Consider the following 16,953-nt stretch of genomic DNA (forward strand, 5'->3'; position numbering starts at 1 on the left):
CATTCAAAAACAACAAAACCAGATGGATCTATGAGTAATTATAATTAGACAAATACTGTAGATCACCAAAAAATAAATAATTTGAATCTCTAGTTAGGATCAGCTATTGCTCACACATATCCCTCGTGATTCTAAGCAGTGGCCCTTATTATCATCATGGCTCTTATAGAAAGTTGTTCCACCCAATATTCAAAGTGATGGCCATTTTGAGAAGGGAGCTGGGAAGGCTAGGAGTGAGTGGGCATAGCTTCTGCCCTTAGGGCCCTGCTAGATCACCAAAGATGTTTTTAAAAAGATAGGCCTGGGGCCTATTGGGTGGGAGGGGTGGGACCTGGGACAGCTTGGCTTGGGACTCACTATTCCTTGGAGTCGAAGAGGGAGGAGGGATCGAGATCAAGGAGGAGGGAGGGGGATTGGAGGGGGTGAGGGAACTTCCTTGGTTCCTATTGCAGGTTATCGGCAAGGATCCACATAAGATTCCAGCAGCTTCTTATAACAAATTGTCAGCGAATATTGATACTGGTGCCTTGGCATGGCCCAGCATCGTATATATGGGGCTAATTCTGCCCATGGCAGTCAGCATTTGAAAAAAACGTGACTGCCCTTGACTGAATATCAACCGGTTTATTTTTTTTAATGTTTTAATTAATATTGCAAATTTGAAAAAAGCCCAAGATTTCATCACAGAAGTTAAAAAATCATGGGATTGGAAACTGGCAAAAAGACAGACAACAAACAGTAGGACTAAATGGTCAGTTATCCTTGTGAAAAAAGTCAGTTTGGGAGTATCCCAAGGGTCTGTAATGGGACATCACCCAGGGGTGATGAATGAGCTGATCAAATTTGCAGATGACACAAAATTATGAAATGTCACGAAAATGACAGCATTTCACAGGTTTGCGGAAGGATCTGAGACAAGGGAATGGCAGCTGATATTCAGCGACACTTAATTGGTTAGTGCCACTGAATATGTCGACTAACCAGCCATCCTCTAACTGGATAGGTTAGGGGCAGAGTTAGGGCAGAGAGTGTCAACTTATTCCAGTTAGCGGTGTGATTTTAGCTAACAAGCTAAGTAACCATTATAATGGGGCCCTTTTACTAAAGGGTTGCTTCATGGCAATGGAATTGCGCATGGCAACCCGGAGATACTGCTGGACCCAACATGGCCACCTCCAGTAGTTCCACCCTCAAGCGAGTGCCATTTCCGGAGCTAAGTAAAATAATTCCTTAATTTCTAGCACAGCACTAACTTGGCGGTTAATCGGTTACAGTGCTCCCCCCAATAGCTTGGCCAAGCAGTAAGAACAATCTTACACATGGCCATGTCTTTGTTAGGATTTTTTTACCGCTGTGTGTGGCAAAAATGGCTCCCCACTGCTACTGCAGGGCCCTCTTTACCGCTGCTTAGTGAAGGACCCCAAAGTTAGGTCAGCAAAAGAGCTGTCCTAACCTTATGCACTGCTTTAATTGGGCACCAGATATTCAATGGCAACGCAACCACAAAAGTGGAAAGAACAACAAAGTCTCATGGATAATCTCAGGAGCAGGAGAAAAGTGGAAATAGAATCAGGCTCTTCAAGGAACAGACCGAGGACATCCAATATTGAAATCAAGTTTATTGAGAGAAGACTCTACACGGTACCACGTTTCGGCACTGGGAATGCCTTCCTCAGGAGTCTTGATACTCTGTCTGACAAAACTTGTGGACAAAGTATTCAGGAGTAAGTCTCTTGTTGAAAGGACATTATGGTCTTTAAAAAGACATTTATAGAGTGCAATATAGAGTATGGCTTCTAAACGCCACTGGTTTGCAGGGGGGGGGGAACCCTCCTTCACCAGATATTCAATGCCAGGAGCCACGCATTCCCTAGCATTGAATATCCAGGGTTAGTTCAGGCCATGGCTGGAAGCGGCTTTCTAGCCACTTATCAGCGCAGGTCCCTCATATCTATAACCCAATCTATGAAATCTAAAAAATATTCAAAGCAGATACATGTATTGAAAAGAGAAAAAAAGCATAGAAATTCTGAAACAAAATTATAATGATTAAGGACAATATTCAAAGGGGTTGTAACAGCTCCTAATACTGAGAGTTAGGACACTCAGCCACGCTAGTGGCTGCTGCTTGTCAATGCCGACAAAGCCAATTCAAAGTGAATGACTATACTGCTCTTTTTTCAAAAGAGAAGGCGCCCATTCTTCCGACACAAATCGGGAGATGGGTGTCCTTCTCTCAAGGTCGGCCAAATCGGCATAATCGAAAGCTGACTTGGCCCTTCCTCAACTGCTTTCCATTGTGGGGATGACCAAAGTTCACGGAGGTGTGTCAGCAGTGTACTGAAGGTGGGACGGGGCGTGGTTAAGAGCTGGGCATTTTCGGCCGATAATGGAAAAAAAACAAGGTCGTCCCTGATGAGCATTTGGACAACTTTACTTGGTACCTTTTTTCCCATGACCAAATCTCGAAAAGGTGCCTGAACTGACCAGATGACCACCAGAAGGAATCGGGGATAACCTCCCCTGACTCCCCCAGTAGTCACCAACCCCCTCCCACCCAAAAAAACAAATTAAAAAACATTTTTGCCAGCCTCTATGCCAGCCTTAAATGTTCTACCCAACTCCATCGCAGCAGTATGCAGGTCCCTGGAGCAGGTTTTAGTGGATACAGTGCACTTCAGGCAGGCGGACCCAGGCCCATCCCCCCCACCTGTTACACTTGTGGTGGTAAATGTGAGCCCTCCAAAACCCACCCGAAACCCACTTTACCCACATGTATGTGCCCCCCTTCACCAATAAGGGTAGTGTTGTACAGTTGTGGGGAGTGGGTTTTGGGTGCGTTTTGGGGGCTCAGCACCAAAGGTAAGGGAGCTCTGCACCTGGGAGCATTATCTGAAGTCCACTACAGTGCCACCTAGGGTGGTCGGTTGGTGTCCTGGCATTTGAGGAAGACTAGTGCACTATGAATGCTGGCTCCTTCCACGACCAAATGCCTTGGATTTGGTCGTTTTTGAGCTGGGCGTCCTCGGTTTCCATTATCACCGAAAATCAGAAACGACCATCTCAAAAACGACCTAAGGACGACCATCTCTAAGGTCGACCTAAATGTTGGGATATGGGCGTCCCCGGCTGTATTATCGAAATGAAAGATGGACGCCCATCTTGTTTCGATAATACGGGTTGCCCCGCCCTTTCGTGGCACCGTCCTCAGAGATGGATGCCCTTATAGATGGGCGTCCCTGTTCGATTATGCCCCTCTACGTCAGCATTACCACACCAACAGCCACTAGCAAGGCTTAGTAAACGGGGGGGGGGGGGGGGGGGGGTTAAATTGGCCAACTGAAAGTATACTAGAGCTAACTGCCTAAATTTTTATGCTTTGTGGGTTGGATTTTCAGCAGTCGTGGCCAGTGTAGTAATTTAAATACTGGTTGCAATGTTTAAATTAGTATGTGCATTCGGTATGTGGAAATTGTTGCTATCTGATGTAAAGCTATAGTGAGAGAAATCATATCTTAAAATTGCTAGGAACTGTCAGGTGCTCATACTAAAGTGTACTGATGTCTTTAGCATATGTTAAATGCCCATTTTGGTGTTTAATGTGTGGCAAAACGGTATTAATGTGCATTAATGATAACACATGCACTTGCATTATTATTAGTGCACAAAATATTTGCTTATGGAGGGAAACTATTAATGAGTTGCATTGCATGTGAATGCATGAAAATCAGCTCTTTAATAGGAAAACGGCATAATCCACATAAGGTCTAATGAAGAACTTAAGGACATTTTTGAATCAGTGCTTGTAATGGTGCTCATTCTTGCAGCAGTTTCTGAGCGATACTATTAATTTACCTACTATCGAATGATCAGGCTTTTTTTGATCAGCACCTTCTTAAGATCAGTGACAGTGACACTTCATTTAGATTGATTTGACCGCTAACACAGATGTTGTTTGCCGAAGCACAGCAGTGTCAGGTCTTTTTTGCATGCGCCAAAGACACTGGTTGGAATAAAGCGATTTTGGTTCTTCAAAAGTATCTTTCCACTGTTCTGTTTCTTCAGTCAAGACTTTTCATCTGCTGAGTGAGTGGGCTGGGAGGGAAGTGGGGGATCTATCTTATCCCCAACAGGCATTTCCTTTGTTGAAACGGGATAAAAGGGGCTAAATACCAACATGAATGACTAAAATTCTTCCTTCAAAAACTGAGCCAGTTAGCAGCTCTGATAATAATACCTGAGGTCTGCATTCCTGAGAAGAGCTGTCACAGAGCAAACATTTAACATTTCCCAGAAGTCCTTCATCAATTTATAAATGTGCTGCATCTATAAGATCTGGTCCCTGTGCCTTATTTTCCTAAACCCTAGCCAACCACCTGTAGCTTGGATAAGGAGCCCTAACTTTACATATCAGGGTCATATCCACATTTGAATGATACTGAAAGAAAAGCTGCAGGCTTTGTGTAATCTTCCAGCTGCCTTTGCATTCAGTAGCACAACACTTAGAGCACACGTAAACACATGAGTTGCAGCCTGCTCATTTTCAGTATGGAATCCTGCCATTTTTCACTCTTGTACATTTTTCATTGTCCTTTCTGATGACTTATAGTACCTGCATGACAAGCAGCAACAAAGCAAAAGTGTATTTGCCCTCATACGCCTAGAAAACTGACAAAAAAGTCATTATGAAAGCGTATCCATATACCCCCAGATTCTATATAGGTCATCTAAATTTGGGCGTGTAGGGCTGATGTTCATACAAATTAGGTAATGAGCCATTAATAATTTTTGACGTTAATTGGCATTAATTTAGATTTGCATGCTGAAATCTTCTGGTTGCTGTGCGGTGGCAGCCAAAAAAGCAAACAGAATGCTAGGAATTATTGGGAAAGGGATGGTAAATAAGACCAAGAATACTATAATGCCTCTGTATCACTCCATGGTGTGACTTCACCTTGAGTATTGTGTTCAATTCTGGTCACCGTATCTCAAAATGATATAGCAGAATTTGAAAAGGTTCAAAGAAGAGCAACCAAAAATGATAAAGGGAATGGCATTCTTCTCATATGAGGAAAGACTAAAGAGTTTAGGGCTCTTCAGCTTGGAAAAGAGATGGTTGAGGGGGAATATGATTGAGGTCTACAAAATCCTGAGTGGTGTAGAATGAGTAGAAGTGAATCAGTTTTTTTACTCTTTCAAAAAGCACAAACACCAGGGGACCCTCAATGAAGTTACATGGAAATACTTTAAAAACAAATAGGAGGAATTATTTTTCACTCAAAGAATAGTTAAGCTCAGGAACTTATATCCGGAGGATGTGGTAACAGTGGTTAGCATATCTGGTTTTAAAAAATATTTGGACAAATTCCTGGAGGAAAAGTCCATAGTCTGTTATTGAGATGGACATGGGTGAAGCCACTGGCAGCCCTGGGATTGGTAACATGGAATTTTGCTACTATTTGGGATTCTGTCAGGTACTTGTGACCTGGACTGGCCACTGTTGGAAGCAGGATACTGGGCTAGATGGTCTGACTCAGTATGACTAATCGTATGTTCTTATCTGCGTATGTGCTATTCTGTAATGCTGGGCACCCAAAGTATCTCAGCCGCAAACCAAAAGAATCAGGGGCTTTCCAAAAATTTAGGTGCAGTGTTGATTTCCTGTGTTGAGCGTTCAATGAGTGCACTAGGATTTATACCAGGTTTCAGCAGGCGTAAGTCCTTGGACCCAAAGTTGAGCATGGGAATCGATGCTAAGTGCTATTCTATAAAAGGTGCTCTGCACCAAGCATGCTTTATAAATACGTTTAGTATGGATCATTCCAGCACCTACTTTTGGGCGCCATTTATTGAATCTGGCTCATAATGCCTGGTTTCATTTTTTAAGGATTTAGTATGATCATTACTTATATCGGCACCCATAGACTTTGGGGCCATGACACTCAAAAGTATCTTTCTTGGCACTAGCTCTGCAATCACATCTGGATTAACATTATATTAAGTCATAGGCAAGCAGACATTTGTGGGCATTCATTTACTTTTTCAGCTCCTCCCAATAATATCCTTTTATAGTCTCCCCTCCTCCCTCTAAGATCACTTCACCTGAAATGGCATGAGGGAAGCTTCAGGGGTTGGTTCTGGGTGAGGCAACAGCAGGAAGTTGCAGGTGAGCACAGGGACTGAGCAATCACATGCTTACAGGCCCTGTATCCTGTACAGAGCCCGGGGGCAAGGACGGGTCACTTGTGAGCACACATTATTTTTGCCCTTGAACTCACTCACAACCTGCTTCCATACCCAGGGCCAGTCCTTGCAGCTCTCATGTTCAGTTTTGAGGAGGGCAAGGAGAAGGAGTAAAGGCAAGCAGGTAGTGAGGGAGCATTTGAATGCAGGAGGCCTAAGGAGGGACTGGAGTTTTCAGCAGGTTTGATGTAGTAACACGGTAACACACAGTAACACGGTAGATGACGGCAGAAAAAGACTTGCACGATCCATCCATTCTGCCCAACAAAGGTAAAGCTGCACCCACCCATCAGTGCAGGTTATAGTCATTCATGCTTAAACACTGGTTGGCAATTTGCCATCATTATTTAAAAACCCAACAACCTAGGTTATTATCTGTCTGTTTATATTAAATCACTTTAATACATTTTTGAAAGTCTTCTTTATTAATTTTCCATAAATGTTTTAAACTTATACACCTTCATTAAATGTTGTGAATAATGCTTAGAAATAAGACTTGCCTTATTTGTGTTAATAACATCCGAGGCACCCCATTTCTATCATCACACTACCGGAGCAAATATTCCTGTAGCAATGATTTTTTAACATCAATATTCTCTACTAAAAAACGATTCACTGATCTTTTGAAATTTCTGTATCACTGGATAAATGAAGCTTATCATTTCAAACAATCAGTCAGTCTCCAGAAAATCTTTTACTGCAAAAAATCAATAAATTTGTAGAGGGGCATCTCAGCATTTCCAAATTTCACTCATTGTCCCAAGGATCCTTGTTTTGCCTCCATTGGGGACTTTTCTTATAGTGGAACTTCATTCCTCTCTCATGTACCCAGTTTGAGCACTATTCACAACATTTAATGAATGTGTATAAGTTAAAAGTATTTATGTATAAGTTAAAAACATTTATAGAAAATTGATAAAGAAAAATTTCAAAAATTTATAAATGTGATTTAATATAAACAGATAATAATGGGGTCCTTTTTCTAAGGTGCGCTGAAAAATGGCCTGCGGTAGTGTAGGTGCGTGTTTTGGACGCGTGCAGAATCATTTTTCAGCCGAAAATAGATGTGCGGCTAAATGAAAATTGGCGAGCGTCCATTTTGGGTCTAAGCTCTTACCGCCAGCCATTGACTTAGCGGTAAAGACTAACGTGTTAACCAGGCAGTAATGGTCAATGCGTGTCCAAATGCCGATTACCTCCCATGCTCCAGAAAAATGAAATTACTGCCCAGGCCACGTGGTAGCCGGTTGGTAACTCAGAATTGGCGTGCATTGGGCTCGTGTAGGCGCTTACGCGGTTTAGTAAAAGGACCCCTTAGGTTGTTGGGTTTTTAAATATTGATTTATTCACTTAGGGATAAAAATATAAAACTCCCAGGACTGTTTTTTTTGAATTTGCCTTCATGCCAACTACATATAGGTAGTTAAATATGATGCAGACTTGGGACAATATTTAATAACCAAAAGTATTGCTAACTGTAGTTAACTTGCTAATCTCAGCATTAAGATGTTTCCCATCCCCCTGCACACTTGCTTGTAGCATAAAGTAATATACAATATGTAGACTTGATCTTCATCTGTGTTTTGCCATTTACGGGACACAGACCATAGAAGTCTGTCCAGCGCTGGCCTTAGTTCCCTAATCCACACCTGTCTTTGCCATTTGTGGGACATAGGCAAAATCTTATAAATCTAATAAAAACAAGTGGAGGGGCATTTTCGAAAGGGACATCCAAGTTTTGATTTGGACGTCCTCACAAAACATCCAAATCCAGGGGCGGGGAAACCTGTATTTTCGAAATAAGATGGACGTCCATATTTCATTTCGAAAATACCATCAGGGACGTCCAAATTCTTAAATTTCGCCGTCCCTAGATTTGGATGTCCCTAGACATGGACGTTTCTGATTATTCAGCAATTTTTGAAACCAAAGACATCCATGTCAAAAACGACCAAATGCAAGCCATTTGGTCATGGGAGGAGCCAGCATTTGTAATGCACTGGTCCCCCTGACATGCCAGGACACCAACCGGGCACCCTAGGGGGCACTGCAGTGGACTTCATAAATTGCTCCCAGAAACATAGCTCCCTTACCTTGTGTAATTTCTTTTTGCCCTCCCATATCTACACTTGTGTGCTGAGCCCCCCCCAAACCCCCTCAAAACCCACTACTCACAACTGTACACCACTACCATAGCTCTTACGGGTGAAGGGGGCACCTATATGTGGGTACAGTGGGCTTGTGGTGGGCTTTGGAGAGCTCGCTGTTTCCTCCACAAATGTAACAGGTAGGGGGGTATGAGCCTGGGTCCGTCTGTCTGAGGTGCACTGCACCCACTAAAACTGCTCCAGGGACCTGCATACTGCTGTCATGGACCTGAGTATGACATTTGAGGCTAGCATAGAGGCTGGCACAAAATATTTTTAAAGTTGTTTTTTGAGGGTGGGCGTGGGATTGGTGACCACTGGGGGAGTAAGGGGAGGTCATCCCCGATTCCCTCCGTTGGTCGTCTGGTCATTTCAGGCACCTTTTTGTGCCTTAGTCGTAAGAAAAACAGGTCCGGGTGAAAACGTCCATGTGTTCATTAGGGACGTCCTTGTTTTTTTCGATTATGGGTCAAGGATGTCCAAGTGTTAGGCACGCTCAAGTCACGCCTTCGCTACGCCTCCAAGACACCCCCTTGAACTTTGGCCGTCCTTGCAATGGAGTGCAGTTGGGGACGTCCTAAATCGGGTTTCGATTATATTGATTTGGATGCCCCTGTGAGAAGGACGTCTATCTTCCGATTTATGTCGAATGATGGACGTCCTTCTCTTTCGAAAATGAGCCCAATAGGCACCTATGTGCCTTTATAAAATAAGCCACAAATAGGCACCTTTTTGTACTCTCAAATTAGGCAACCTGTTATAAAATTCAAGTGGAAGGCAGTAGAGGGAGTCTCTGTATATTGGGAGCTAGCCTTTTGTCTCATATATGATCACCACAGAACTCAAAAAATACTTCTCTCCTTTGATTAAAAAGAATTTTTTTACGATATGGAAATATTTGTGGTATTTATTGGAAGTGCTTTTTTAAGAATATTGTTTACAGTATTGCTTCCTTTTGAACATGTGGTATGGCTTTTATAAAATATACTGAAAGTAGGCACTATATGGACGTCTTACATATGTGTTATATTATAAAAATAGGCCCTTTATGTTATAGAGTGGCAACATCTACAGTGGGGGAAATAAGTATTTGATCCCTTGCTGATTTTGTAAGTTTGCCCACTGACAAAGACATGAGCAGCCCATAATTGAAGGGTAGGTTATTGGTAACAGTGAGAGATAGCACATCACAAATTAAATCCGGAAAATCACATTGTGGAAAGTATATGAATTTATTTGCATTCTGCAGAGGGAAATAAGTATTTGATCCCCCACCAACCAGTAAGAGATCTGGCCCCTTCAGACCAGGTAGATGCTCCAAATCAACTCGTTACCTGCATGAGAGACAGCTGTCGGCAATGGTCACCTGTATGAAAGACACCTGTCCACAGACTCAGTGAATCAGTCAGACTCTAACCTCTACAAAATGGCCAAGAGCAAGGAGCTGTCTAAGGATGTCAGGGACAAGATCATACACCTGCACAAGGCTGGAATGGGCTACAAAACCATCAGTAAGACGCTGGGCGAGAAGGAGACAACTGTGGTGCCATAGTAAGAAAATGGAAGAAGTACAAATGACTGTCAATCGACAAAGATCTGGGGCTCCACGCAAAATCTCACCTCGGGGGTATCCTTGATCATGAGGAAGGTAGAAATCAGCCTACAACTACAAGGGGGGAAACTTGTCAATGATCTCAAGGCAGCTGGGACCACTGTCACCACGAAAACCATTGGTAACACATTACGACATAACGGATTGCAATCCTGCAGTGCCCGCAAGGTCCCCCCTGCTCCGGAAGGCACATGTGACGGCCCGTCTGAAGTTTGCCAGTGAACACCTGGATGATGCCGAGAGTGATTGGGAGAAGGTGCTGTGGTCAGATGAGACAAAAATTGAGCTCTTTGGCATGAACTCAACTCGCCGTGTTTGGAGGAAGAGAAATTGCTGCCTATGACCCAAAGAACACCGTCCCCACTGTCAAGCATGGAGGTGGAAATGTTATTGTTGGGGGTGTTTCTCTGCTAAGGGCACAGGACTACTTCACCGCATCAATGGAGAATGGATGGGGCCATGTACCGTACAATTCTGAGTGACAACCTCCTTCCCTCCGCCAGGGCCTTAAAATGGGTCGTGGCTGGGTCTTCCAGACACGACAATGACCCAAAACATACAGCCAAGGCAACAAAGGAGTGGCTCAGGAAAAGCACATTGGGTCATGGAGTGGCCTAGCCAGTCACCAGAACCTTAATCCCATTGAAACCTTATGGCGGGAGCTGAAGCTGCGAGTTTGCCAAGCGACAGCCCAGAACTCTTAATGATTTAGAGATGATCTGCAAGAGGAGTGGACCAAAATTCCTCCTGACATGTTGTGCAAACCTCATCATCACACTACAGAAGACGTCTGACCGCTGTGCTTGCCAACAAGGGTTTTGCCACCAAGTATTAGGTCTTGTTTGCCAGAGGGATTAAATACTTATTTCCCTCTGCAGAATGCAAATAAATTCATATACTTTCCACAATGTGATTTTCCGGATTTAATTTGTGATGTGCTATCTCTCACTGTTACCAATAACCTACCCTTCAATTATGGGCTGCTCATGTCTTTGTCAGTGGGCAAACTTACAAAATCAGCAAGGGATCAAATACTTATTTCCCCCACTGTATATGGGGAAGCGGCAGGGCCATAGAGAGACAAAGCCGGGTCCATGGCAAACTATCTTCAGGGCCCCCACCCCCACCCCAGCAAACGAGACAGAAAGTGCTCTGCCAGCCACTGATCCTTCTTCCTGCTACATTCTGCCTCCTGTGAAGTAACTTCCTGTTTCTGCATAGGCAGGACGTGGCAGGCAGAGCCGTAGCGAGGGGAGCTGACACCCGGGGTGGGTCGCCACTGCGCACCCCCCCCCAGGTGCAGCACGGTGCACCCTCCTCCCGCTGGAGTGCACCCCCCCCCCCGGAGCACATACCTCCCCCTCCCCGGAGCGCATACTTGCGGCGAGGGACGGGCGGGAGGGCCGATCCGCCCCGACTGCACATTGCTGGGGTGTGTCGGCTCCGTGCTGACTGATTCACTGCTCTCTCTGTCCCGGAACAGGAAGTAACCTGTTCCGGGGCAGAGAGGGCAGTGCACCAGTGCGGAGCCGACACCCCCCAGCGGCGTGCACCCGGGGCGGACCGCCCCCCCCTTCCTACGCCACTGGTGGCAGGAAGAAGGACCCATGGTCGGCAGAACAGTCTCAGTCACTGGTGGCAGGCCCTCTTTGGAGGCCAGGCCTGGGAAATCTTGCCCCCTTCTCTGCTGCCCTGGGAATAGGGACAGGAAAAGGAGGAGAATAAATGAGCTGCACCTGAAAGGAATGAAGAAAAATGAGAAGGCTGTAAGATAGAATAGGGTGGGGTGGGGTGAGGAGTACATTAGATGGGAAGTGCATTGCTACCCTAGCAAATACACCATGGAGGAATTTTTGATTCCCAGGGCATGCATGAATAGGCTGTGTTTGCATCTGTCTTTACTGATGATGGACAATGGAGGACCTTAATTCACTAACCCCTGTATTTAGAGAATGGGAGGCAACTGTCACTTGCAGGCTTGAAAGGTAAATGAATTCTGAGAGGACAGACAGTGTTCCCAAAGAAAGTGTCCAGTTACACCCTCAGTGATGAGGCTGAGGCAATGTCCAATATAAACATGCATTAAACCACAGAGGGTTTCTCCTTCTAACTAATAAGACTTTATTAGAGCAGAATTTGACTTGTATAACAGATACTACAGAGGAATTGCTTTAGTTCAGTGCTATGAAGAGGGGGCAGGAGGTACTAGTATACTTTTAAAATACAGTACAGAGTCATCAACAGTGGAAATGTAGAGAGACAGGAAATTAGATGAAACATCTAATTATATAGTTATCTGCATCATTTAGTTATACCTACAACAGATATAAAGGCACAACAAATTATGGGCTTCATTTACTAATGTGTTTTAATGAGTTAATGCTTGTAGACATACATTATTTTAAGTGCATAATTATAAATTGGTCCCATTGAGAAATATGAGGCTTGCAAAATTGAGCACACATTAAGGTGGCCCTTGTAGAAGCTCCGTTCATGTTTCGGATGTGCTTAACTCGGCATTTAGAGGCATATATTGCATACACATCTAAAACCTGATTTTAGAAAGCCAGATTATACGTGTCCAGAATGTGACTATGTGCATATGTCAAGGGGGTATGGCCTAGCCGTGTTTTAGGTGAGATCAGGGTGGGTCAAAAAGGTACACATTCCCTTTTTCGGAAAGAGAATGCAGATTTATGTCAACTGAACATAGGGATTTACTCCTGCTGCTGGGAAGGTCTAGGCTATAGAAAGTTGCTTGTTTTGTGCTGCTCTTCACTTTAGGGATTAGGGGTGATCACATCCTTAATCTCCTAGGGCTCGATATCCAGCTGACTACCGCCAGTATTAGATCTGGAAATTCAGGGGCCCTTTCACAAAGCATCAGTAAGCCCAATTCAGGCTTACTGCATGCTAACTAGTTCCGCCTTGAGTGCGTGCCATTTGTAGCATGCTGGAAAAATGTTTTATTTTATAGTGCAGCACTAACCCGGCGATAATCGGGCATCGCGCAGCTTGGTTTCCACTGGGTTACCACAGGAGCCCTTACTGCCATCTCAATGGGTGGCGGTAAGTGCTCACCCCTGCATGGCCAAGTGGTAAGAGTAATCTTACCGCATGGCTATTTTTTTAAGGGGCTTTTTACCTGCTGGGGTAAAAAGGGTCCTGACACATGGGAAAAATGGCTCCCGCCGCTACCGCAGGGCCCTTTTTCACTTAGCTTAATAAAAGGACCCCTTGATGCTGGGCAATGTCCGGGCACCAGCATTTAATTTCTGTGTTTTTGGAGCTAGCTAATGCATGGCTGGTTAAGTGCAATATTCAGCAGTTGTTATGCTGTCCTAACCTTATGCAGTTACTTATCCGGTTATCTGAATATCGCGGCTACCTGACTGACAGGGGGATGATCAGAAGCAAACGCTGGCGTTAGAGGCTGCTAGCGCCATACTAGTGCCGATGTTTGCTAACGCCCCATGATCAGAGCCCTCGAGCGCGTGAAACAACGCGCTCGAGGGCTCTGAACGCAACTAGGATGCAAATGCATGCTAAACAGGGCTAAACATATTCATCCCCAATGATCAGCGGCCAGCGTGCCAACGATTGGGTCACTGACTGCGGCATACCCTACGCCAGTTCCAAGCTGGCGTTAGGGTGTGCAGATCATTGGGGAGGAATGGTGAGCCCTGTCCAGCATGTATTTGCATGCTGGCAGGCCCCCATTCCCCCCAACAGCAAACCTGCCAGCGACAGGGGGCTGGAGGTCTGGTGGATCTCCGCCCCCCCCCCGACAATCCCCCACCTCAGATTTGTGTCGAAAGATGGGCATCCTTCTCTTTCGAACATGAGCCTGCTGGTGTTATAAAGATGGAATATACTGAAATTAAATGGAAGTAAAATTAAACTCTCCTTTCATTGGGGCATATGGAATCACATCTGCATCTGATGTCTGTTTTGGTGGCCCTTTACTAGGTGAAAACAAAAACATCTGTGCACAAGTACAGGGGGAGTCCCTATATCCAGCCCTCAAAATGACACAATGATTTAAAATGAAATTAGTACTGTAACCGATGAAACCAGTATGTCCTCTGTCTGTGTACATCCGTATGCTGCACAAGCCAGCCCAGCATGTTTGAAAATGTATGTGAGATTAAATAAAAATGCTACTAATAATAAAGAACAACAACAAGGATGTAGCAGCTCATAGGTCTGCTTGCTTTTTTTTTTTTTAATGTACTAGATGATGGATGCGCAGGGAAGGGGAAAACATAACTTAATTGGCTTCAACTTTTTGATGTCATCCCGTCTCTTGCTTTCTTCAACCTTCTTGATGTCAGACTTGATGGGATAGGACTGTTACTATGTTAGGGCTTGATACTCAGAAAACAAGAAATACTCTGGTTGATCAGAATGGATGGGCTATAAGTCTCTATCTGCTGTCATCTACTATGTTACTATGTTAGGGCCTGATATTCAGAAAACAGGAAATACTCTGGTTGATCAGACTGAGACTGGATGGACTGTAGAAGTCTCTATCTGCTGTCATCTACAGTACTATGTTAGGGCCTGATATTCAGAAAACAAGAAATACTCCCTGAGGGGTGTGTTGCCAAAAACATTTGGTGTAGAAAGCAAGCTTGTGTTTCCTTTACAACCATCAGTGCCTGCATTCTGGGAAGACCAGCCATCTCGAAAGTCAGGTTCTTGAAATCCCCAAAACTAGTCCCTATTTCTGCTTCCCTATCACCCTCCCAATAATAACAGCTGCCTCCAGCCCCAATTGATAACGTTGCAGGTCTGCTGTCCATAGATTCTGTTTGCTATAGTTTGAGTAGCATATTTGCAGGTTTTTGTCAATGCATCACAGTATCTGGCAGTGGAGTGGTTTTGAGTAACATATTTGCAGGTTTCTGTGAATGCATCACAGAATCTGGCAGTGGAGTGGTTTTGTGTGGTTTTGTGCATTCTATCACAATTGTACCAAGGATAGACTGGTGAAAAGAAAACAAGGTGAAAAGGAAAAATGGGAGGGGGGAGCAAGGCAATTGAAATACCCAGAAATGGGCATAACTCTCAGTAAAGAGCATAAATCCTTTGAATATTGAGCTCATAATTGGTACTTTATGCTGGGTTTTCTGCATTTAGTTGAGTTCAACTTTGTTTATTCAACTTTGGTTTTTCTCTCTGTTTTAAGAGGCATAATACAAAATTTGTAAATTGATTAAAGTGTCTTAAGTTACGTCAGTACAAAGATATCAGCATATATATTTGCTTTCTATTTATTAACCTGTATTTTTGTCTATTCAGATTTAGTACTGTACCAGCACTTTCAGTATATCCACCTCAGCATTTTCCTAACTTCTGCCTATTGTATGAAATTCCACTTCACAGTACACAAATGCCAACATCTTGCCATGCTAATAATATAAGCTGCAAGTGTAAAAAATATTTGTTCGGTCTGTTTGTATTAGTTCTTGCACTTGGCAGCCACTTGGCAGTACAGTGTAAAAGGTCAGAGAAGTTTCTGTTTGGTTGTTACCTTTATAGGAGAGTCAGAGCCTAGGTACATTCCCCTTGGAAGATGTGCTAATCCCAGTGAGACTCAGACTCCAATGCAGCCACCAGTGTCCCCTTGGCTTGGGGCAAGTTAGCAGCAGGGGTGTAGCCAGATTTCAGCGGGAGGGGGGTCCAGAGCTCGAGGTGAGGGGGCACATTTTAGCCACCCCCCCGGCACTGCCGACCCCCCCCCCTGGCGCCACTCCCCCCCCGACGCCGACCCCTTCAACCCCCCTTCCCGCCGCTGCCAACCCTCCCCTGTCGCCATCGGGTACCTTTGCTGGTGGGGGTCCTCAACCCCTGCCAACCGAAGTCCTCTTCAACGCCAGTCTCCGGCGTGGCCGCGTGCAAGGATTCTGTATAGGAATGTGCAGGGCGTCGGACTCACAGAAACAGAATCCTTGCACTACAGATCAGCAACACGACCGCGGCAGAGACCGGCGCTGAAGAGGACTTCAGCTGGCGAGGATTGAGGACCCCCGCCAGCAAAGGTACTCAATGACGGTGGTGGCAGGGGAGGGTTGGCGGCGGCGGGAGGGGGAGTTGAAGGGGTCGGCGGCGGGTGGGCCAGGGCCAAACCTATGGGGGCTCATGCCCCCATGGCCCCACATAGCTACGCCCCTGGTTAGCAGTGCCTTGACTTTTCCAAGAATGTCTAGTTTCACCTTCTCTACTGTGGGATGCTATGGCCTGCCTAGTGTGGAGGGAATGTGTGTGCTATTCCTGAAGTGATGGGCACGATTTGAATATTTTTACTTTGTAGTTAAGACGACAGGTTGCCTGCTCTGGTCAGTCTAGGGACCTCTCCTGCATTCTGCCTCTTGATGTAACTTACTGTTTCATTGTAACCAGGATGCAAGAGAGACAGACTATATTAATCATTGCCTGCCACAGCCCCATGAGCAACAACACAGACATTACTGTCTAGCTGATACCAACCGGCACCTATTTTATAAAAGTCTGCTCTCCCTGAGATCAAAACCTGGCTAAGCCTCTGAAGGAGTTCCCTGGAAAGGTGAGTGTGAACAGTGCGCCAAGGAGCTCTGCATCAGGTGTGTGCAAGCACCAGACATAGGCAAAGTCAGATTCAGTGCCTGCTGGGGGGAAGATCATCAGGCCCCCTCCCCTGTGTCTGTGTGCCTCTGCTGAACTGCTTTGAACACATCCCCCTCCCTTGGGCCCCCTAACCATAGCATGCAGAAATGATAGGATGCATGTTCTCACCCCCCCCCCCCCCAGCCTGCTGTTGCACCTGCACAAGATAACGAGGGGAGTATTAGCTGCAGCTCTCAAATTTAGAGCCACCCAAAACAAAGTGATTGACATCTGTCATTCCCAGTACCCATACCCTTCCTCCCCCCTCCAGTAAGCACCCCCTATCTTGCTGCCCTTGCCTGT

At 45.1% G+C, this 16,953-nt stretch overlaps 1 protein-coding gene across 1 annotated transcript in view; it reads left to right on the forward strand.

Moving 5' to 3' along the window:
• Window positions 1–16,953, forward strand: part of SLC25A21 (solute carrier family 25 member 21) — a 672,604-nt gene that overhangs the window by 572,047 nt on the left and 83,604 nt on the right. The window lies entirely within an intron of this gene.

Source organism: Microcaecilia unicolor, chromosome 9 (genome assembly GCF_901765095.1).
Source record: "Microcaecilia unicolor chromosome 9, aMicUni1.1, whole genome shotgun sequence".
Taxonomy (NCBI): domain Eukaryota; kingdom Metazoa; phylum Chordata; class Amphibia; order Gymnophiona; family Siphonopidae; genus Microcaecilia; species Microcaecilia unicolor.